Below are 25,178 nucleotides of genomic sequence, written 5' to 3'. Positions count from 1 at the left end.
CTTTCTTTTCTTCTTCTTTTATCTTTTCTTCTTCTTCCTTTTTTTCCCTTTCTTTCCTCTTCTTCCAATCTTTTCTTTTTTGCAATTTTCTTTCTTTATTCTTCTTCTAATCTTTTTCTCTTTGTATTCCTCTTTCTTTCTTCTTCATCTTCTTCATTAGAACTAGTATAGGAAGTAATATTGCCAAGAATTCATGTTCCATAAGCTACAAAAGGGTTTTCTTTTGCATCTACTATAATGTGTGCACTATCCACTTGCATGGATTCAGTACCCATAACTATGTGAGGAGATAATGGTGCTTATTTTTTCTCTTTAGAATCTTCTTCACCATCAGTGATAGTACTGGCTTCCACATAGACTGGACTATGTGATAGTGGATGCACACTCTCCTTCATGATTGGAGAAACTGAAGTCATGTGTTTCATAATGGCTTCCTCTATTTGTTTCATTACTTCCTCACAGTTTCCTCCCATAAGAACAATAGCTCTTCTTTTATTCCTTAGTAGGGGTTCAATGCCTTTCAAAATTCTATCCAAGTCTTCCTTGGTGTTTTCTTCACATAATTTGTTAACCGTGCTCTCTCTTAGCTTGGTGTCTTCTTCTACTACTCTCCTTTTTTTATTTAGTAGCCTATTATAGAGATCTTCTAGGATCTTTCCTTGTATGCTATCAAATATTTTGTTCCTCAAGATCATATTCCTTACTATGGAATTTTGTAATTTTCTTTTATCCATATTATTATGCAAGCTATAATGATTCTTTAATTGTGTAGAACTATCATTATTAAAAAATCTTCATGTTCAAATTTTACATCTTTGATTTCCATGCCTTCTTTTCTGTTAGTATTCTTCCTTCTTCTACTACTTACTCAATTGGTTTATCCTTAGTTTCATCATTAGATTCCTTAGAATCACTAATTTATAGTGTATTTCTTCTTTTCCTAGGTCCACTTATGGTTTGATTGACCCTTTTCTTGGAAGATGGTGTAGGTTCCTACTTTTTCTTCACCAATATCTCAGATTTTATCTACGCAAAAGGTGTGTCATCTTCTGATTGTCTCCTTAGTTGATCACGTTGAACTTTGATTGGTTGCACTTGTGCAACCTTTTTAGAGGGTGCAAGTGTCTACACACTAGGTTTTGCAATTATTACCCCTTTAGACGGTGCTACAAGAGCAATTGGTGTTGCTACTATCACCTCAATCTATCCACTATTTTTCAATTCTAGCACAATACCTTTGATCTCATTAAACTCCTCTTGAGTCATACCTAATTCCTTGAGGATGGAATCTATCTTCTTCTCCACTTTCTTCTTATAAATTTCCTTTTTGTGAAGTTTAAAATGAACTTTTCTTACCTTCTCCTCATAGGTACCCCATCTAGGGCATTTAATGTCCTTCTCTAACTATTGTATGATCTACGCATACCAATTTATGAGTTTTTCACTCATCTCGTATCCCATAGGTTCAATGAATTTTACCCTTGTTTCTATTGCTTCCATACAAGTATTATCATTTTCCACCATGAAGCATATCTCATCTTTATAACTTTCCACCATAGAAGGAGGGATTCTATATTTTTGTTTCATCTCAGATTGAAATTTCTTCATTATTCTATCAAGGTCACTGTCTCTGACATTTTCTGATCTCACCCTCCAACATTTTTTTACCATTTCATAGTACATCCATCATTAGTCCAATTTTTCATTCTTGGAAATTGCTTGGTTGCATAGAAGAATAGATGTGTCAACAAAGACTCTTTGAAGACTACATTCTTGTTCTTCTTTAACTTTGCAATGTTGTCCAATAGTTGTGTTCTACCAATCTTACACATGTTTATGTTTCTTTTCTCTACAGTCATCACATATGTTGCATGTATAAATCCTATTGGCACTGAGTTCACTCTAAAACTTTGATTCAGTTAATATCCAAGAATTTTGGTCAATACTTTAACTCCTTAGTCCTAAATCATATCAACTTTCATGTTTCTTCCATCAAATTTGGTGTACAGGTTTGTCTCAACTATGTTTCTCACATTTCTATCATTCATTAGGTTGCATCCTTCATTTCTCAAACCTATGACCTTGTGAATTAGGTCATTACCAATTGTGATTGGTACATCACCTATCCAAAACATCTCATCATGGACTCTACTCAGAATGATTCTGATCCACTCCTAATTGTCAAACTCCATGTAGAACATATACTTGATCAAATTCAACTCACTTAGGTGTGTGTACTTAGATTTAAGGGTTAGGTCAATGTTACACATGACCCCTAAATCCTTATGTATGTCCTCATCTCCAATACTTTCCAACTTGCAATGAATGTAACTTCGAACATCCTTACATGAAGCACATTGCAAGGGATTTGTGAAAATTCTCCTAAGGGACCATCCACTAAATAAAGAAATGGGTGTTTCTTAAACTTATACCTTGGCCTATCACTTACGTAATATACTGTCTAACTTGGCACAATTCTTAACTGTATACACTAGAAATTTAATTCAAGCTTCATAAAATATCTTAAAATATTGCGTTTAGGGATTTTGTAACTTTGTACTTCAAATGTCTTTCTTTGCACTTGAAATCATTGTCAAATTTCTCATAAATTACTCCAAACTCTTTGCATGATTAAATGGTACTCACAATCTTGTCCACAATATTTAAATCACCTTAAATTTGAATCTACATTAAATATGCATCTTCCAAAAACTTCAAAAACTATCACTGATCACTAATAGACTTGTTTTCTATCTTACAACTTTCTATGATCATATCTAAGCTTGCACACTTGACCATAGCTTCCTCTCTATGTCTTCTACCCTCTATTAATTGCACAACTTCTAATTCATTATTTAACACTAGTTCTGATTAAGTGATGCTTTGTCTCTACTAGAACTACTTAATTTAGATAGGATGAATCACAAACAACTTCTAACTTCAATTTCCCTTCATATGCATTAAAATATTATTCTTCCAACACTGTATAAGAACACTTTGGATTATAGGCTTTCACAAATGCTTCTTTGAATTCATCAACATTGTTAGTGAACAAATTGTCTTCTAAGGAAATACATACAAATTAACTCTGAATGCCCAAATAAGAAGACTAAATCAGCACTAATAGTTGGGTCACTTCATTATTGAAAGAGTGTAAGTACATTCTAAATTTATCTAGGTAGAGCTCCTTGTATATGATTTACAATGAATTTACAAAGATACAAATACAATGATTTTAACTAGAAAGCACAAAAGGTTTACAAACATCTATTTGTAAACACAAAATAGATGTTGGAAAAATTAGACTGAAAGGAAATGAACATCAAATAACCCAAAGTTCATTCGCCTAGATGCTACATTACAAAAAGAATGAAATCAAGGAATATGTTTTCCATCCTCTTGAGAAAGTGAAGAAACAAAGCTTTAAAGATATCTTGCAATCAAAATGTATTCAAGAAATAGTGACATTAAAATGAATTTAGGAAAAACTAAAAGCGATACAAAGATCACAATTAGTGGAACAAAAACTGCCCAAACTCTAGGCTTTGATGTGTAATTATCTTCCAAATCTCCCTTCTCTAAAGCATAAAAGATAACAAAGATCCTATTACACATTTGCATCATCTCTAAGAAGAACTAAATTATCATCAAATGGGCTAACTTGAGAGGTCTTCTGGCTGGAGAGACAATAAGAACTTGATTATGATTTATTCTTCTCTATCAAGGTGTTCCTCTCCATGTTTTAGCTAGATAATCTATTGGTTGAGTGCTAACTTTAGCACATGTTTCTTCAATCAGAATCTTAGCATGAAAAGGAAATTTTTCTACATGTACTTTCACCTTGTCATTATTATAGACTTCACCCTCAAAAAATTGAAATGGATCATCAAACAAACTCTTGCAACCCATTTGTTTTATGTTCATACCTTGACTATCCAAAGAGGGATCTTCTCACCCAAGAGATGATAAAATTTTGTATATGATGTCTTCTTCTTCCTTGTAGTTGAGAGCATCACCCAATGTTTTAGCAGAGTTGCCAATCGGCTGGGAACCAACTCCAACCTTTCCTCTTTTTATCAACATTTCAAAATTCTCTAAGGATAGATTTTCATCATTTAATGGTGAATCCTGAGGCTGAAATAGAGAATTTTCTCTTATAGTAGCTTTCTCACAAAACCTCATTAGCAAGCATAATGGATTGAGTTCACTATAGATGACTTTACTTTCCAGATTTTTAGACTTTTCTTCACTCTTTCTTGCTAAATTTGTATTTAGTTGAAACTGAATTTCCTCCACTAGAAGTGCAAGATGATCACTTTCTTGAAAGCTACCCAACTCAGAGGTGAGCAGATCTAACCTTGTTTCAGCATTCTCATCATTTTGAAAAGATATCTCATGCTGAAACTTACCATTTCTAAATTTAGCTGGCAAGTCTATCTTCTCAAAAATAGCAGGAGAATCTTCTCTTCTTCATCTTATATGCATGGTGAAAAACATTTCACTTCTTTTCTTTTAGCTAGATTTGGATCAATAACTAAAATACAATTGGAGGGATCCTCTTGATTATGAATCATTTCTTATTCTTTATCGAGAAGGGTAACATTTAATACTCCCAATGGGTCATCCAAGGGTGGGGAGTTGATTTCATGATTTCTTTCCTTCTCTTTGCTATCCTAATTGCTACAATTCTCACTCTCAGCCTGAGTGTTCTTGTTCTCCCATGTCTAATTTTCTTGTGGATGGGCTATGGTTATTTGGACTCCCTTCTCACCTAGAATTGAATAATTGCATGAGATGAAATGTGAAGATATAACACTTTCTCCTCAAGCACTTGCAAGTCTTTCAACTTGTAAAATCTCACACAGAGGCTTTTCCATAGTAGCCAATATGTGGCATCATCTTCTATGCTTATGTTATTCCTGACAGCTTGGGAATTGCTTTCTTTATACCTGTCCACAAATTTGCATAACACTTTATCATCTATTTGATAAAGTTCCAAGAGAGAAGGGTCTGTTCTTGGTCTTCTCATGACTTTTATAGTCAGCAATAGAGTCACCAATCTCCTACACACAGAGATAATAATAAAATTGAGGAAGCAAATATCAAACACTAAATCTTCATCTCTGATTCCCTAGTAGAGTCGCCAAAAATCTACTAGTTAATAGATTTTCTTCCAAGAAAATACATACAATTTAACTCTAAATTCCCAAATAAAAAGACTAAATCAACACTAATAGTTGGGTCACTTCATTATTGAAAGAGTGTAAGCACCCTCTAAATTTAGCTGGGTATAGTTCCCTGTATATGATTTCTAGTGAATTTACAAATATACAAATACAAATGCTTTTAACTAGAAAGCACAAAAGGTTTACAAACATCTATTCGTAAACATGAAATAGATGTAGGAAAATCTAGGCTAAAAAGAAATGAACAAAAAATAACACAAAGTTCATTCACCCAAACGATGCATTACAAAAAGAATGAAATCAAGGAATATATTTTCCATCCTCTTGATAAAGTGAAGAAAAATATGTTTAAAGATATCTTGCAATCAAAACATATTCAAGAAACAATGAAATTTAAATGCATTTAGAGAAAACTAAAATCAATACAAAGATCATGATTAGTGGAAAGAAAACTACCCACACTCTAGGTTTTGATGTGCAAATCTCCCTTCTCTAAAGTGTAAAAGATAACAAAGATCCTATTACACAATTGCATCAAAATCACTATCCAAAAGAAAACTGAAATTGCCTCCCTTGAATTACACTTTGACAATAAGATTTCCCCCTTTTCCTAATACAAAGTTTAGAAAAATAACAACCTTTCTCTTTGCAACCCAGAGTCTGATTTCTTTCCCCTTCAGATGAACTGAAAAACTTAGAAAATAGGAACCCTTCCCCTACTATAGCATAAAGTTTGCAACTAAGAAAGAAAAGTCGAATCCATTTTCCCTTGAGGCTTTCTCAATATAAAGGAATGAAGGAACAATATTTAGTTTTCATAACTAAATCTTGAAATAAAACTCCCTTATGTTCATTAGAAATCCCTATTCATTATTATGTTTTCCTATTTGAATAATCATACAAGAGAGTAAAATAACTTGAGATCACTTTATGTCGATAGGACTCCTTTTACATGTCCCCTTTGAGATTAATCACCCTTACTCAAAAATATCACATGTGGAAGGAATGGGAGTTGGCTCAAGCTCTTCTATATTCCCCCTTGAATCAAATCTGACATATTCATATTGGAATATTTCGGTGTGTAAATAATCACCTACAACATCTTTCAACTCAAATTTCAAAAAATTTGATATGATTACATAATATGTCTCATTATATGGTTTGAGATTTATTAGAAAAATCATCAAAGATAAAATTTGGTGAAGAAAATCGGATGTCATTCCTTAGACGGTCACAAAAAATAGAGCTTCCTTGGCATAATTTGGGGATCATGAATATCCCAAAAATTTACCATATCCACATATGGCTTAGTGTATGAAATGAGGTGCATCCAGTTTCTAGGTTTTAGTTATGATTCACATGTACCCTCGACACCTTTCTACAAAAATGTTTACTCGCTTGGACTTGAAGTGAATTTGTAGAGTGCAAGTGATTACTCTTGACTTGTGGCTTTCTTTTTGACATATCTTCAATAAGTACACTCATGAAGACTTCAATGATTCATGCTAAGAGAGGATATGTAATTTGGTTTTGAATGATACTAATTCTTAGTTGTCTATCTGATTAAGAAAGATAGCTACCAACTATTATTCCTTACGTTGCATCGATAGAGGACCCCATACATTCTTCCACACAATCATGTTACCTTGGTTCTTATCATTTTGAGACAATGATGGGTCTTGAAGATTTTGAAATAGTAGAATACAGACAGTCCCCTTCCTAACTGACATTCAGTCAAACATGTTGTGGCTCATTATCATACTCCACCATTCAAGCTTCCTATGGTTATGCATCATATACATTCTATATCCATGTTTATGGCTCAGTGGAAATGTTAAGAAGCTCTCATATATGGTCAACTTCAACAAATAAGGATTGATGAAACTCAACCCCTATCTCTTCTTTCATGTTTGGCAGTCTTGAGCATTTTTCATTTTTAGTATTTCCACTTCCATGAGCAGTTTGCAAGTATCCTCTATAACTTAGCTTTATTTAATTAATCTTCCACAAGCATCAAATAAGAGACAACTAACACTATTATAGCCACCCAATGAGTGGCATTGGCACTTTGTGAGAAAGATCTGAAGCCTAAAGAGTTCAAAATCATCCAACATCTCATCAATCACATTATGTTAAAGCCCAAAAATTAACCTTGCTACCATCATATTTAGTACTCTACGACTTGAGATTTGATCGAACACTTGGTGCATATCATGCCTATAAAGCTCCATGTTGTTGTGGATAACCTCCAGACATGTTGTTAGCCACAATGAGTTGTTGAAGAACTCAATGATCTTGAAGTCCCAACTTTTTGTGCATTAATCTTGAAGGCTCACAAACTTGAAACATTGCCTCCGCTAGTATCTTCTACACACTGCCACCTACTTCCATGCTACCATATGGTGTACACCTATGCATCTATTAATTTCATACATAAGACTTCTCAATCCCTATTCTATGCAAGGTATGAGGAGTCAAGTTTCCCATTTAGCACTGCATATTATTGTCAGAGCATTATTTTCATTCTATCAAATAGTTGGTATGCTTTCCATCAGTGGCCTTTGATAAGCTATTAACTTGTTCACATGTGGAAACATTGAACTTATATAGTTTCCATCCCAAGGAATAAAAAAATGTCTAAATCATACTTTAGAAGTTTTGATTGATCACACTATAAGCTTTGAGTCTCTGAATCTACAAATTAAATTTGTAGATGTTGAGTCTTGAACCATTGAAATTGAACTCAAATTGGAAACTAGAAGTTGCATTTCAACATTGACAACCAATGAACCTGCAAGATGAACTGTTTCAAACCACCTTGAACTACTTTGAACCATCTTGAACTACTTTGAACCTTAATTTGAAGTAGTTCAAGACTCCACACTGAAAATTTAAATGTCGGGTCTATATTGGGTACCAACAAACATGTTCCTTGATTTCTTCCTTCTGACTATTGTCACTGCCATTATCATTTCTTCTATCATTTCTATTATTGTTCCTTATATGATTAGGATTCTTGTTGAAATTCCTTTGATCCATTCTATAAAATCTTGTCGTGTGTCCAAATCTATTACATAATTGACATACAAGTGCATTCCTCCTCTAATTGGTTCCATTGTGACTATCAGGTCTTTCGTAATTCCATGCAATGTGTGTAGGATTGAACTACATTTGTAGCATACAATCTATTTTATTTCACCATTAGATCTTTCACCATCATTTGATCTACTATGTGATCTTCCTCTTTCATTAGTTGTACTATTAGTATTCCTAAACATTCTACTATTTTCATTATTACTATCAAACTTAGGTTTCTTACACTCTACTACTTTATGTCCATAACCATGACAATTACAAAAATAGAAATTAGTATTAGGTTTGAAATACTTACATATGCAATCTCTTTTCCTATGACCAACTTCATTAAATATGAAACATTTATCTCTGAATTCATGTCTAACTTCTTTGGGTGATTCAACTTTCTTAGGTTGATCAACTTGCTTTGTTATCTTAGGTTCATCAGATTTCTAAAAAAAATAAACTATTTTAACTCCTCTAGATGACTCGATCTTATTTTAATCAATTTCTTTAGTTGTTTCTACAAATGGATCTAGTTCTTTCCTAATTTCAACTTTCTTGGCTAACTTTACTCCAATAAGATATCTAAGAGCTATTTTGTCATAAGAGGGTTTCTGAAAAAATATATGCTCATGAATTTTTTCACTACTTGTATAAATTTTCTCTAACTATTGTTTAGCCTGTGTCAACTTTCCTTTTATGATAGTGTTGTATTTTTCTTACTCAACATGTTCTATCTTGATAGAATCTAATTTAGATGTTGCTTGACTCAACTAGGATCTAAGGTCTACATTCTTTGATTTTAGATTATATTCATTCTTACTATCATTTTTCTTCAGGCTCAGCTTAAGTTCAACAATTTTCAACTTGTGCTTCAAGATCTCATTTTCTTTCTTTAGATTTCCTACTTCATCATTGTTAGTAGTCTTCACATTTTATTTTTTACCAAATTTCAGATCATCATTCTTGTCTTTCAGTTTGCCAATGTAAAATTTTGCATCTTCGTATCTATCTTTTAGGATATCTTTTTCTTTTGTAAGAAGGTCAATCTTCTCAAGGGATTCTTCAAGATTTCTCTTTAACTATTCCATATCCATAGGGATCTTACTCAAATTGTTAAGCGTCTTCAAAGTAAGTATTCTTTGATACCAATTGTTAGATAATATTGAGGGGTGGGGTGAATCAGTATTCTACAAACTTTTTCCCACAACTGAATATTGTTAATTACTTTATAACCTATATATGAAATTAAACCAAAAATTCTAAATAGTAAATATAAACATACACAAAGAGAACTCATACTACCATTATTTGTTAACTAGGGAAAACCTGGCCAAGGGAAAACCTCGATGGGGATGATACCCACTAGATAACTCACTAAAAAAAAGAATCATGTTAAGGATATTGATCATGGTAGGAGTCTATGAAGTACATATAGTGTCTTGAGTCATTGTTATAGGACTAGGCTATGTTAAAATCCTCAACCATGTTAGGAGTTGGTAGATCAAATACAATGTATGTAAGAAGAGCCCACTGCCCTAACATGCAATAAGCAATAAAGTTCTTCACAAGTATAGGTATAAATAAAATACTTTCTCACTATTGAAACTCACACTTGATCTGATCATACATCATATTTCATATCGCATAAGGCTTGCCTATCTTTCAAGATATCTTCACAATAGTTCACATGTCACACACCTTACTTCTTATTTGTGCAAGATAAGATCTTTACTTATATCTCGCAAATTAATAAATCTCTACTCAGTCAGCCTTCATATCTTCACATGTTTTACTTATTATACCTTAGGGATTAATATCTATAATGTTGACTTGTCATCACTTAGCAATTATTTTGTCACCAAAATAATTCCTTAAGTTGTACAATTCATATTTCTTATATGCCCTATTATGTCCTATTAAATGCTTGAACTGGTAAATCAACTATAATTTGCATCGTAATGTCCATACCTATCTATACACTAACCTATGCCATCATGGCATTGTCATATAGCTATACTCAACCACCCATGAGCTAACTTGAAGTGTGTCATCCATACACATCACATCTATCTTTGTACTATTGTAAACTGTCTAACACTAAAAATAAATTCTAACTCTAAATACATAAATGAAATATTGAATAAATGTTTCCATAAATGACAATACTTTAGACATTTAACCAACCATATTTCCAATACAATCATGCTCTTTTCATGATCAATCAAATCCATAAACCATTTATTGGTAAGTATGGTTTGATTCCACCCACTTAACCCCGACAACAACCATGAGTGAAAAAAGGGGGAATATAATACTGATGATTACATACAAAATGGACAAATGATGAGACGAGGGAGTATACAACAATTAGATCTTAGAAGACATACATGGTATGAAAAAGAAACAATTAGACTACTCAGAGTCATTTAAAATATAAATATTGTTCAGTCCACAATTTTTTTGAACTTCTATATGAATTAAGTCATAGGCTTAGTTAGAGTACTCTTATTTTTTATTCTAAAAATGTAATCATGAAAAAGTGTTTTTGCCACTAATGTCAAAGGGGGAGATTGTTGGTATGTCTAAATCATTTTGTCTATTAGTGGCAAACACTTAGTCATATATGAGGTAAGGTCAGTCAGTCATGACTACCACTAAATTACTCTATAGAGGCTAAATCATGTGGAGGACTTGTAGAAAACATGTATATTCCAAGCTTTATAGGAGCCAAGAAATTCTTTGGTCATCGAGTATTTTCAGTCCAAGCCAAGTTGAGTGAATGTTGAGCAGACAGAGAACATTGATGCCAAGTTATACAAAATGCATCAAGTACAGTTAAGATCGAGAAATAGAATGAAGAATACTTATGACCGATCCTCAAAGATAGTAAGTTTCAAGAAACATAGAGTAGACATTAAATTTTGAAATGTTACAAATTTTGAGTTCAATCATTTCAAGTTGACATAGACATGGAATTTAATAATTATAGAGGTTTTTAGAGAGGTTGTTATTCATTTTGACATGGATCACCAATCACTATGAGAGGTGGAGAACAAATCAAATGAAGAGGAAAAGGGGAAGCATCTAGAAAACTCTTTAGAAGTCATTAAATAGGAAAATCCAAATCTTATTTTTATATAAGTGAGGAGAGCTATCACATAAGAAATTTTAGATTGTGCGAAGGAAGTGAAGGAGTTGAGTTTTGGATGCTGCATGCATGAGAGAGGTTTTAAGAATAGTGTTCAGTGACCTTATGACGAAATGAAGGATGTAAAGACATATCAGGTTGGAGATAAAAACAAATATTAGAAGGAGATCCATAATAAAAAATTATAGTGCAAATTGATGGATTAGGTATTGAGATAGTTCTAATAGATTGAATCAGGAATAATCTCTTAACACAGTGGTTTTAATAGACCTTTTGTAAATCTCCTAATAGAGTCCTTACTTTATTATAAGTGCAAAATCCTCTCACAAGGTAAAACCTAACCATAGTAAAAACCTTTAATAGGGTAGACCCCTCATAGGGTAGATCATCACAAGTGATTAATATTGTAACTCTAACAGGTTAACTTTATTACTACAATAGTGAAGATTTGTAGGTGTCATCCCCACCCCAGTTTTACCTTCACCTTAGAAGGTTTTTGGGTAACCAAATCTTTGTGTTATGTGTCTACATTTCATTCATGTGGTTGTTAGTTAGATATACTTATTATAACATTTGATTTTACAAGTTATGTTATGCATGAATTAGATATGAGAAATAAAATATGGTGAATTCATTGAAATTGTTTTAAGGGATAAGTTTTTTACAAATCTTGATTCACCCTTACCCTCTCAGTATCTTAGTTTTCCAATTAACCTCCCAACAATTGGTATCATAGAATTGGTTCTCTTGATAAATTCGAATAGCTTAGGAGTTAAGAACTTGGATATGGAGGCTTACAAATTGGGAAAGATTATTGACAATCAAGTGATTAACATCTAGCTCATACTGCAACAACTTGAATTAGATATAACATGGAAAATATGGTGAACTCAGTAAAATATTTTAAAGGATAATTTTTTTATAGAACCTAATTCAACTCCCCCCCACCCCACCGCTTAGTATCTTAGTTTCCCAATTAACCTCCCAACAGTTAGGTGTGATCCTATTAAAGGATTTCATCACCCTATTAGGCATGGCCTAGTTAGAGGACTTTGGATCATTCCTTTAGAAAGTAATTTTTCTTAAGGGATTTGCAAAATTATAGTTAGGTTAATCTTGATTAAAGGATTTTGACTACTACAATGCTTAGAAAGTAATATTAGGTTTGATCTATAGAACACAACTTACTTTGCAAATCTAGATCTCCATTAAGCTTATTTGCTAGTTCATTGACTAGACTTCATTAATATCTCCATCATTGATTTTCTTGGCATCCCTTCAAGAAATCACACTTAACCAATCTCTTCACTTATCCTTAGCAACTATATTCTTCATAGGTACTCATTAATATTTCCAATAAACAATAAAATAACCTTAGAAAACATCTCTTATGCTTCCTTAAATAGGTAATTTTGATTTTTATTGCTTAAATATCATCATAGATCTTAGGGTTAGGTTAGATCCATTGAATCTATCCATGATTTTGACGATATACTCCTCTCTTGATACTTCTAGAAACTTCTCTTAAAATCATTGTCTTTGATCGCATAACAAGCTCAATTGGTACAATAAATATGCCATCTCATCAATCCTTATCATTCACATATTTTGACTAATCCAAAAATTCAGCTATGTTAGTCTCAAACTTGATTCTTTCACAAATAGTAAGTTTTGTTGACACATGATCATCACTATATAGCTTTCTATTTACTATTTTTTTCTTTCTCGACTTCCACTACTTTTCTCACTCTTCACAATGTTGTGTAACTACTGCATTTTTTTCATCAACTTTCTGGGCCATACATATTTCTCACATAATATTGTTTTCTCAACTAACTCTTAAGTTCCTTACTCTTATGTTTCAGATCCTTCATTAACCAACCACATTTTACTAAGATTTTCTATTGTTTAATTCTAGACATCCATACTTCATATGATGACTCCACAATATATTATCTTGTCAAAGATTAACTAAGCAAGTACTCATTGTAATTCCATCATACTTTCTCCTCTTCACTTAACAACATCACTAGTTCATCTAGTTCTCTCTCTTTTCAAATCCTCTTCATTAATCAATAGATATGGAGCTCTACACTTTTAGTAAACGTCTCTCTAGTACGTTTTACATCAATGACAACATGTAACAATTGTTCCAATTGTAGTTTCCAATAGTATTTACCTCTAAAATTTTCAACCTTGGCTTTTAATCCATGTTTGTCACCTCTATGTAGTTTCAATATTTTATCCCACATTCCCTTGGCATTGTCTAAACCCTTGATGTCAACATATTGTAAACTATTCAAGGCACTTGTAATCTATATCATTACCGAGTTATTTACCAATTCTTCTCTTATCTCATCTAAAGTAAGGTTTCCAAAAGGTGGTACACACTTTATAGTAAGATATATGACACCTATGTATGAATGTCCTAATAGGTGGAGCTTCATCTTGTTTTCTCATGTGTCAAAGTCATCCATGTTTTTGTTGAATTTGTGTGCATCCTTCCTATACATCTTGAGATATTTTCCCTTAGTTTTTCAAGCCCTCCAAAATCTTCTCTAATACTGATTGTAAGTAAAGGATTGATTATTAGTAGAGGGGTGAATCAATAATCACTAACCAAATAAAACTATGGGCCTAATAAAATTTATCAAATAGATTAAGATTTTAGCCTCTTTAACTTTTCATCAACACTATTGGGAAAGTAATATTTAATAGTAACATGTGACACATAAAAACATCCACACAATCATAACACAATCATAACACCAAATATATCTCATGGAAACTCGATTATGATGAAAACCATGGTGTGAGAATGATGGTCATAAATATTTGTACTCTTCTTGAATACGCTCTTTTAAGAGATTGTCTAGTTAGGGATTACAAACAACACTGGTAGGTCCTACCTACTTAATAGATTTTCTTGGAGGCCCATTAGAGTCTTATACCTTGTTAGGAGTAACCATGTTAGAAGATTTTGAACACTCTTTTAAGAATGTTACCTAGTTAGAGGATTTTTTAAAGACCTATTAAGGTCACCTGATTAAGGTATATTTTATTGTAATTGTTAGAGAGTAATAGATAATAATTGATCTATAATTTACAATGCATGTGCAGATCCAATAAAGATTTGTAACACATCAACATATCATACCCAATCCTCCGCATCTTCCTCTTTGATTACAACCTTTTGCAATAATCTTCTCTTCTATATTCTTCTTCCACAATTAAAAAAAAAAACTTCTTTGTTTCCCTTCCTTAAGTAGAACTTCTTAAGTCACAAATCTAACCATTCATTCTTTCTTACCTCTAACCATATCAGCCTTATCTTCAATCTTTACCTTGAAGTTCTTTCCACATCCATAAGTCATCTTGACTTTATAGAAACTTCTTGAAGAATCTTCCTCAAATATATTATCTTGATCCTTATGTCATCGCCACATTCCTTAAATCATGCATTAGCCTTACAGATATCCAAATTAAATATCCATTTCCAATACTAACTCTATCTTTATGATTTAACCATGAATCTTCACTAACTACTCTTTGTTAATTGATAAGATTTCTCTTTCTAGTTTACCAACAACACTTAGTTTACCAATAAGCCTTTCTTTTACCTATCCATTTGTCTAGTTTACCTCTTGAACTTTTTCTTGTCTCCATCACTTCAAATTTATCATATCACCTTTACATGTTCTTGTTATAGGATTCTATATTAATCATATTTACTCAACATCTTAATGGATCATATACAACAATCAATTTAACTAATTCCTTTGCATATCTGAGGAATCATCCAAATCAGTCAACTATTCATCATTGACTATCTCAATGAGTATATGATATAATTCATATCTTCATAAATTTCTCAAATTTGTACATAAATGGGTTCTGTCATAGAATTAGTATTTGTATGTGCATTTTTCAACATTTCCATATGATAGAAATGCTTGAATCATTCTGCAACTTACTCTTATCTCTAATGAATATGTGGTAACATGTCAAAGCACTTAGTCAAATAACTTGACATCAATGACAACAATATAAGTGATTATCCTATCATAAAAATGTGTTGGACTTTATTTTCCATATCATCTTTAATATTATACCAACAAACTCCATCATCAAATCAGAAACATTAATCAATAATGCCAACATTATTTAATACCTCTATTGTCATTTCATAGGTTAGAACCTTGGAGGGCTAGCCAAAAATCCAAATTTCCCACTAAATTACCAAGATGATCTCCTGATTGGAATCTAATCTCAAAACAAGAGGTATAGATTGTGTAGGTATGAACTAAACCCACTAATTAGGGATGATTCTCAAACTAAGGTCCATAGATAACTAGCAAATGTCATATTACAAAGAATGAGTATTTTTTAGGTCAGTAAGAAGTAATATGGTCGCACATGGTGCAATAGGGCCATGCAAGCTAATATGTGATTGAATTGGAGAAATAATAAAGGACAACACCTTAAAATAAGGGCTCACATCAATATCTAGTGAATTTGAATTAATATAGGACCTATAATATTAACTTAAGGGTATGTTGAGTATTAGGATAGTGTGAAATAAATGCGAGAACCCATACATTTTAAAATGGGGCTAAATTGAGCATATAATTATATTTTCTCATACTTTAAAATGGTGCAATACATGATACTTGGAAGTGTTGAGAGAGATAAATCCTCAACAATTAATTATATTGGTTTATTAGTTGGAGCTAACAAATACTACATGGGGACTATAGTGACAATGAACCCTAGATTCAAATGAAACATTTATATTATATTTAACTTGACATTATTATTGGTTTTCAAATAGAAACTTTACCATTACGATGTTACTTCAATATTAACATGTTTTGTGATTAGTTAATCTTTGTCAATATTTTCTCTCAAATTCATTTTTATAAAAATAATTATTGTTTACCGTTTTAGAGAGGAGAAACCACATGAGTTTACTCTTACATCACCAAGACAAGCCCTCAATTTAAATCTCATTTCAAAACTTTAGGTTTGCATTGTCAAGGAAATTCTATACCCGTCAATCAAGCCTCAAATTTAAACCAAGGGTTGTGGATAAGTAGGGGATGCCAAATTATGAAGTACAATTAATTTCGAGTAGGCTAATCAATGATTGAATTGGAGAAATAGTAAAGGAGAACTCCTAAAAAAGGGCACACATCAACAATTGGTGAATTTGAATTAACATAGGACCTATAATATTAATTCAAACATTTGTTGAGCATTAAGAGAGTGTGAAATCAACACATGTTGAAATGAAGACATTGAGTGAGGAGGTTGAACAACTTTGATAAATGACCACGACGAGTAACATAGGGCATAATCTAAAACAAGAATGAGGTCACATGACACTCACCTATGAAATGTGGGGGAGACATCATACGTAACACCTTTTCCCAATTGTAAATGTCTCATTATATTGATTTAGTGTTATATTCATTTAAATTTTATACCAATTAAGCTCTCGTCACTTATATTATGAAACATTAGATGATGATTTTAAGGTGAGCTATATATGCAATTATATTTCTATTTTCAAGTATCATTTAATTATTATTAGAATTATATTATGATTTTTATCTAACATTTTAAAATTCATATGCATAAATATAAAAAGTAAATAAATAATAACAATCTCATTTTAAAAAATGGAAGAATCTTAATAATGAAAGAACCCTCAATAGATAAAACAATTCAAAACTCAAAATGAATTATATAAACAACAACATATATAATGAGTGAGCAAAAAGCAATTCAATTTGAGATTACTTCCCTTTCCACTAAGTTAAACATTACAAAATAAGGCCCAACATATTTTTCTCTTTTCAATAGTAAAATACAACTAATTATGTTGTCATGTTTTGAAAATATGTAGATACCTTTCTTTACGTTTTGGAATTATTAGTGTGATGGGCAATGATTTGTTTGAAAACTTTACTTTTCTTTGTTTGATGAAAATGTTTTTAGATTCGTTGTAAAGTTACAAAACAGCCGGTCAATTCTACAATATATATATGTTTTAAGAGCCATGGATGTTTCGTGGTTGCTTCCATAAGTGTGTATATTTTATTCTTATTCAGGAAATTTGGTGTTTAATTGTAATTAGAATAAATTAAAGCACAAATGTACAAAACCTATGTAAGAATGCTAATTATTTGGGACCACAATTGAAGGCCCACATAAAGGAATTTTTTTTTAATTTAGATTTATAATTAATTACGCAAGGACCACATAGAGGAGATTTTTTTAAAATTTAGATTTATTATTAATTTTTAATTCTCTTAATATATTGAATATTTTAAATTTAAAAATAGAAGTAAATAATAGTGCGACAAACTTATGATTTTGTAATTGTAAAGTATTCCGGAGTGGGAAACCATCTACCAAAAAGTTTGGGATAACGACACTTATATGAAATAATTAGGTGCTGATTTTGTAATTTGTTTTTTTGTTTTTTTAGTTCTTTGAGCTTAACATGATTGTGAGATTGTGAGATGTGATTGGTTTTGAAACAATTTTAAAATTGCTTTTTAAAATTTGTCAGTGAAAACGAAGGTTGTTTGGTGATTTATTTTTCAATTAATGTGTTTGGAAATTCGTATTGAATTGCATATTAATAGTTTGGTTAAATTATAAATAACGAGTTTGTTAAATTTGTGAGATTTTGTGTGATTGATAGTACAAATTTATAATTTTAAAACTATTTATTAAAGTAAGGTATTTATATTTTAACTTTTTTTTAAGCTTGTCAATACAAGTATTGAGTGTCAAAGTCTTGTTGATTTATGGTAAAAATCTATAGTGTGTTCTACATACACTTCTTTGGAGAAGATTAGCCTACTAAAAAAAATTAAAAAAATTCAAATTGTTATTTAGTTATTTTCACTACAATCCTAAATCCTTGATATGCATCATCGTCGATTTATCAAATGCCTTGGATGGTCTATACAACTCAAATTAACCGTTGTAGAATGTCACGGTTTCAGTGCATGCCTCTATTGGTTTTGATGTCTTGATGTCATTCATGGTCACCCATTCTACATGTTGATTCTTCATAGGGTTTTGGGGTTTAAAGTTTGGAATATGAAGAGATTCCCTTCTAGTGTAGAAGATGTTTTCAAATTGGTCACGACGCTGAGCATTGCAGGTTAGAGAAAAAAAATTGTTAGCTTTTTGACTCTCGAAGTTTCTTGCAAGAGTGACAACAATCTCTATGGGAAGCTAGGCGAGTGTGGGAGAAGTTTTTGTGCCTCACTAAGCGACCTATGTGATTTTAAGAGATGACTCTTCATGGAGTAAAATGGGGAGAAAATGGTACATAGAGGTTATGACTAAAAACCAAGGCAATGGATCAAACTTCTTGTTGGATAACTAAGAGCAGGGGTGGTGAGTCAGTTATCTTGGGTCCCTCAAATAACTTTCACCTCTTTTCAATTGGCCATAATAGTATATAACCATATGCATATCAAAAAAAAAAAAAAACATGCAAACACTCATAAACACTTTGATGCCAGATTTACATGTAGAAACCCAATTTGGGTAAAAACCACTACAGGAATTGTCACCTTCAAAGAATTCACTTTTCTGATGAGAGCTTGGTTCAGAGCCAACCCTATTAAAGGTTACAAACATATTTTCTAAATGTGACCCTGTTAGGGGATTTTTACCGAAGATCACTTAGATTTGTCACCCTTGTTGGTCTGAATCAGTACTAAGACAGGGGGAGGGGAGTGAATTACCTCCTATTTTCCAAAGTGTACTACCTACTGCAACTAGTTTAAACATACACTTTGTTACTAACACCTTTATTGTTAAAGTAATTATAAAAGCTATGTAGTAAAACCATACAAGATTAAACAAAGATGCATGCATCAATAACACTTATATTTTATGTGGAAATGCCCAGTGTGATGGTGAAAAGCATGGTAGGAGTAATATACCCACTAGCCTTTCCTTGCAAGTAAAAAGATGCCATGTTGAAGGCTTAGATCTGTTCCTTTTGAGAATGCATCATTTTGGGAATGTATATAATCTATTTGGATTACAACAACCTATCAAGGCTTCCTCACTAGAGGATTTTGATATCTTTCTGAGAGATACCTTGTTAGAGGATTTCAAAGACTCATTATGAGTCTTCCTTGTCAAAGGCTTACAATAGTTTCAATGGTAAGAAATAAAACTAAAGAATAGATCTAAACATTTGGCACATCTTTCCTAGTAGATCCTTTATGTAAACTTTTTGAAGATACTTTGATCTCCTTCCTCTATTCTAGCTTGGAGAACTTTTTTTGTTCACTTCCTCCTTCTAGTGCTTACACACTAGTACGTTGTTACTCTCTATTCACAATTGTTATGGTCTTCCTTCATAGATCTCTACTCAACACACTTGTAGAAACAATAACAACAACAACAACAACAATGGAAACAACTTCAAAAATGAAGTACAAGTGAACTTAAATGGCACTTGCTATTCGCAGATGAAACCCCTAGAATTATCCCTCTCAAACTATGGATTTTAAACTTGAATCGCATAGTGAGCATAGTCACAAAACACACATGACTACCAATAGTTGTAGACCCGAGTACTTGCCAAATACACTTTTGACATTTATTTTAGAAATTTTGGGTAGCCCAACTTCGAGAGATTGTAACTCTCAAACCATTGCTCTGATTGGCTAACATAGCCATTTTTTGGAAACATTAGCTCTTGATCTACAAGATCGGATTGGAAAAAGTGCCTATTTGTTGAGTTTTCAGGCCTCATCTATGGCCTCTAAGGCCTTCAAAACTAAACCTAAATTTTTTATAGCAAAATTACAAACCAAAAATCTATAATAACTTCACAAATATATATATATATATATATATATATATATATATATATATATATATAATCTGGCCATGAAACTCTATTGCTAGATTAAAATGAACCTTCACCTTTGAAATTAGAACATTCTACGCTCATATGGCTGACTTACTAAGTAGCAGGCCTCCATAAACAAAAAGTCTACATTAAGATAAGCCTTATTAAAACAACTGAAAGGAATTTATTTTTTGGGTGATGCAAGATTTCTCCACCTAGGATGCTCCTGCATCAGACAGCTAGGGTAATTTAAGAAGTGACCCTATCATGTCTCAAGTATTAAGAGGAAAACCAAGATGGTTAACCTCCTCCTTCATTAGCCATGATGAATCTTCTAATGGACTCCCTTTCCATTTGACTAGGTATTTTGCATAAGTTTTGTTCCTTGTACTTTTTCCAACACAATTGTCTAATATCTCCTCAATCTCTTTTGTAGCTGAACTAGCTGGTGGAATACTCCACTACACTTTTGCAACTTCATCACATCACCTCCTTCATGGTACTTTGTTAAAGCTGAAATATTAAATACTATTGAAATATACAATTCGATAGGAAACTCCACTTCATAGGCATTTCTATAATCATGACATTTCACTATCTTGCACGGTCCAAAATTCTTCATTTACATCTTATTATATGTACTCACTCGAAAACTCTCCTTTCACAGATAAACCATTACATCATCTCTAATCTAAAATTCCTTACACCTACATTTCATGTCTTCCTTAACCTTATACTATGCATTCATCTTGATAATGTGTTTCCTCACCTCCTCATGGATATTCTTCAAATGTTCAACAAATTCTTCTGCTTCAGCACTACTTATCTCTCCTTTATCCAACTACCTTAATTCAGAAGCATTTCTAGGATTGCTCCCATATATAATATGGAATGGTGATTTAATAGTACTCCTATTGATAGAATTATTATATGCAATTTTTGCATTTGGTAAAATCAAATTCCATCATTTTTGGCTTGTCTCCAACTAAACATCTTAGCAAATTTCCCAAACTACAATTCACATCTTTTTTCTACCCATCTCTTTGTGGATGATGTGATGAATTGAACTTCAAATCTATCTTCAATTTCTTCCACAATGTACGCCAGTAATGCCCAGCAAACTTGGTGTCTATATCTAAAACTATACACTTTGGCAGACCATGTAGTCTCACCACTTCTCTAAAAAACAACTCCACCACACGAACAATATCACTAGTCTTCTTGCAAGGAATGAAATGTATAATCTTTGAAAAGTAGTCAACCACCACAAAAATAGAATCATGCCCTCATTGAGTCCTTGCTAATCCAAGAAGTAAATACATGATGACATTCTCCCATGACTTCTCTAATACAGGTAATGGTTGATGTACCCCTGTATTTTTCTTTACTCCTTTTTCCATCTGACATAATCTACAACTCTATACAAACTTCTTGACATTTTTCTACAACTGTAGCCAATAATAGTTTTCAAAAAACAAAGTAATGGGTTTATCTCTACCAAAATGTCTAGCCAATCCTCCACTATGCTTCTCCTTGATGAGAACATCTCTCATTGAACTTCTTGGAATGCACAATTGGCTTCCTTTGAACAACATACATCTTGGATTATGAAATCCAACCACTTTATCTTGTCAAGAGTAATGGGTATTGTATAATCCTTCCATGCTTCGCCAAAATCATGATCCTCTAGTTACAAATTAATGAGTTCTTTGAACCCAACCACCTCAATCTACATCTTTGTTAGCAAAAGTTGTCTTCTACTAAGAGCATCAAAAACTCTATTAGACTTCCCACTCCTTTGTTTCAAAATAAATGTATAACTCTACAAAAAATCAACCCACTTCAAATGCCTCTAGTTTAATTTTCCTTGACTATTCAAATATTGCAAAGATTGATGATCAAAATACAAAACAAACTCCTTAGGAAGAAGATAGTGTCTCCACTTCTTCAATGCCTTAATGATAGCATAAAATTCTTGATCATAAAAAAAAAAAAATCTGTTGGCATCATTCAGCTTCTCACTAAAATAAGCAACATGTTTACCTTCTTAGCTAAAAATACCTCCTCTTGAAATACCACTAGCATCACAATCTACTTGAAACACCTTGTTAAAATGTGGAAGTGCTAAAATAAGTTGGTCTATAACTTTATTTTTTAACAGATTAAAACTTTTATCTTCTCCTACAATATGTTGGTGTTTGAAAATGTTACCAGTTTCCAATTACCCTGATGAGAACAAAACACATCTAGGGGCAGCTAACTCCCATTTTCAACATGCCCATTCAGACACCAAGACAACTATAAGGCTAGACCCTTCTTCTTCTTCAGGCTCTGCAAAACCTAGCTAGGTGGACCTATAGATACTTTATATGGTACCAGTTATCAAAGCATACACTGAATCTAATATAAAGCAAATAAAATCCTTATTTCTCCTATTAACTCATGTAATAACACAGATCTACAGTAGAAAATTGCAACTCTATGATATTCACAAGCTGAGTGAGCACATCACATTTAGGTTCCTCAACATGAAAGGGAAATATAATTGATTGTTGATGTTGATTTTCAACAAATCCTCAAATATGCAGCAATAAGAATGAATTAATCCTACAAATGATCGGTGCCTAATCCATTGGGCAATTCCATGAATTGAATACATACATCTGTGATATCTAGGACATATTTCATACACCAAGATATTAGATCCATCCTATCACTTTGTGATTCAGAGATCGTTGTTCATTAAGACCTCATTCTTATGAAATATCCTTCTCAAAATAACCAGCAACCCTATGAAACACATCAAGCATTTACTTGGCCCTTTATTCCAACAACAAAACATATGTGACATACAACTTCAAAGGGATGAAAATGGGTCTCAGCTCTTTGTTCCTAGACCACATAAGACTACAAATTACTGAGATAGGAGACGAAAATCGGAATAAAACTAAAGAAATTTTGGCTCACTTGTATTCATTTCCTTGAAATTATACATTCAAGTGCATGAAATTCAAAACACACAAACACCTAACAGATCTGAAACTAACTGAATTAACTTTCTTAATGTTGTTCATACGAGAGAATTCTGCTGAAAGAAATGGTGTCACAGTCAAGGAAACATGTCAAAAATTAGAACCAATGGTCTCACAGTGAAAAAACTAGAACCCCTAATGGTATCACAACAATGAACTTTTTTTTTATAAAAAAAATCGGAACCTCTACAATGAGAAAGAAAGGGAATGATATAGGAAGAAGTGAATTCTCGAATTGAATCTGCAACTAACATGTGTACCCTTAGAATTTCTTCCCAAGAAGATCAAAGGCCTCTCTCTACCTTCCCTCTATAACTAAAAATCAAATCCCATCATTCTGGCTCTACAAGGCATAAAGAATCTTAGATATTTGGTTCATCATCATAACCGCTTTTGATGCCAGATTTTAAATCATGGTTGAGCCAAAAATTAGGTAAAAGGCCTAAAAAATGCAATACAATCTTTTCAAAGTCATTTTTTCCACATTCTGGCTTCAAATAGTCTTCATAACTGCCCTCTAACCAATTCTAATGACCAATGTTGAAATCTGCTCATTTCGTTGAGAACGCCCCAAAATTCACAAATTGGCTTATAGCTCAAATTGGTGAGCACCTGTGCAAAAACCGATCTCAAATTTGGAAAGTTCGTCTCGTTCTGGTTTCGGTGGTATATTGAAGTGCCCATTTTCAACAAAAATTGCCCCAGATATGGCCTTCTGAAGTTTTAGGCCTCCACTCCAAGTTTGCACATAATATTTTGCAAAAATGTAAACTTTTATATAGTTTGAACTATATAAAGTTTCAGACTTTATTTAAATGTCTGACCTGCATGTTTGGAGGAAAAATCTTTAAAAATTAATATCTTAAAACTCTTGAAATTTTCCCTCACAAGTTTCATTTCAGGTCAAACATAGTTTGACCATCTCACCACATGTTAGCATGAGATTTGTCCACCTTCAACCATGTTAGTGACACGTCATCTTCTCACTATGTTGCCATGTTATCTTCCCTACAACTTTCCTTTGGCGATATAGCGAGAACCCTCGAATCTATCACGTGGCACGATCTAGCGCATCTCAAGATCTGCTTGCCACATCATCCTGCCTTGAAATCTATGCCACGTGGCACCTTGTGATTGGTTTGAAACACTGCATCATCTATGATCATTACTGACTCATCTACAAACTACCAGTTGGCACTTGGTGATAGGCCACTGGATGCAAGCAGGACCCATCTTTGAATTCCCCCAGATTCTTCAAATTTCTGGGAAGTTGCCAAGTTGCTTGCTAGAATTTCTCAACTTTTCTAGTGGTGACTTGGCGACCACCAGATTTTTGGCAAGATTTTTTGGCTACCTTACTTGTCCACATCAATGCCACCTCACCATGTGCCATGTCATCATCACTACCTGGCTATGGTTATCCTGTGAGCATCTTTGCTTGGCAAGATAGCAACGATCATTGGATCGTCCAAATGGCACCATCTTAGAGCATTGTTGCCAAATCAACACACTTGTCTTTTAGATTAAAAAAGAAACACATCACCCTCTAGCTATCCTTCACGTGCATGTCAGGAAGGCCAACCACGCAAATCACTGCCTTTCTTAAAAGGGTGTCTCCTTTAAGACACCAAGTTTTATCAATGACTTGTATTTAAAGATTGAAGAAAACAAACTCAGTCTCAAATGTGGGATTAATGGGGCTTGCTTTCTTTCTAATGTCATGTTTTGTATTTAGCTTTGTATTTTCTATACCATGGATCCTCGGCTTTCATGGCATCACTTTTAACAAAATCTCCCCTATTTTTCTTTGCATGGGCTGCCAGTTTGCCTTCATA

This window comes from Cupressus sempervirens, chromosome 2 (genome assembly GCF_028749045.1).
Source record: "Cupressus sempervirens isolate cs-2001-9-10 chromosome 2, ASM2874904v1, whole genome shotgun sequence".
NCBI classification, from domain to species: Eukaryota; Viridiplantae; Streptophyta; class Pinopsida; order Cupressales; family Cupressaceae; genus Cupressus; species Cupressus sempervirens.
This window is presented reverse-complemented; position numbering follows the sequence as displayed.